This window comes from Ctenocephalides felis, unplaced genomic scaffold (genome assembly GCF_003426905.1).
Source record: "Ctenocephalides felis isolate EL2017-DRISC unplaced genomic scaffold, ASM342690v1 CF-g0.4_SCAFFOLD_03573, whole genome shotgun sequence".
NCBI classification, from domain to species: domain Eukaryota; kingdom Metazoa; phylum Arthropoda; class Insecta; order Siphonaptera; family Pulicidae; genus Ctenocephalides; species Ctenocephalides felis.
In genome coordinates this window covers 21,138,227-21,139,450 of record NW_020539727.1, presented here as the reverse complement: position 1 = coordinate 21,139,450, position 1,224 = coordinate 21,138,227, and positions in this window count along the sequence as shown.

Below are 1,224 nucleotides of genomic sequence, written 5' to 3'. Positions count from 1 at the left end.
ATTAAATTTCTTTTAATTACGTTTTCTTAAAAATGTAAAATTTTTGGGTTGAAAAAATCTATATTGTGGTTTAAATTAATAATATGCTCGGTTAGCATCGTCTTAAATTGTTTAGGATTTTTGGTATTATATATATATATATATATATATATATATATATATATATATATATATATATGATGCGAGTGAATTAATTTTTGAAGTATGAAATGTGAAATAATTTTGAAAATTATAACAAGTTTTTAACTATTTGTCAGAAAGAATATATTTTATTACAAATTCATACCCATATCAAGCACCAAAGTAATAAATACTATTTATAAAATGACATATTTTTTATAGACAATATGATTTTAATGCATATTTTAATTATATGTTTTATATAAATATCGAATAAATATATTTATGTTTCACTTGATTTCAATGAAAACAATTCAATGCCAAAATAAAAAGTATACATCTAAAATTATAGTCTAAATATTACAATTTTGATAAATAATCATCCATTATTTTACAGTACGAAAATTGATAAAAAATTAATAAAGTGCAAAAAATCAAACATTTTATAGATTTGGACTCGGATTTCTCAGAACTTTATCCATGTTAGTTTCAGGGATAGTATGAATATCAATTTATAGTCGAAAATTTATATGATAAGTGATTAAAACATTATAGATCACAATAAAAAAGCGACATATTGAATTTAAACATAAACAAAATTCTGACAGTTCAAAAAAAATGAATTTTTAACGACTTCAATAAGATACAAATAAATTAATTATTCCAAGTTATGTTATAGGCAATATTGGCAATCAAATTATAGATATAAATTATATCATATTATATTAAATTTCGAACCAAAAAGGATATATTTTGGCATTTAAAAATTTAGTGCATATTGGATATATGAAATTCACATTCAATATTTTAAATTAAATGCAAAAGTAAAAAATCTGATACGTATATAAAAATTATATATTTAGATAATGGTACTGTGATGATTCAGACTAAAATCTAATTTATTCATTGATTAAAAATATTTCACTATTTGACATAAATAAAATTAAAATAAACAAAGCACTATGATGCGTTCGAATTAATTATCAAAATGTAAAGAAATTTGTGTAATAAAAATATAACATTATTATTAATATATCATGTATTATTATAAGAACTTCTGCAAAGCGGCAAAATATTTTTGATAGCAAAACAGCGTTTGCCGGG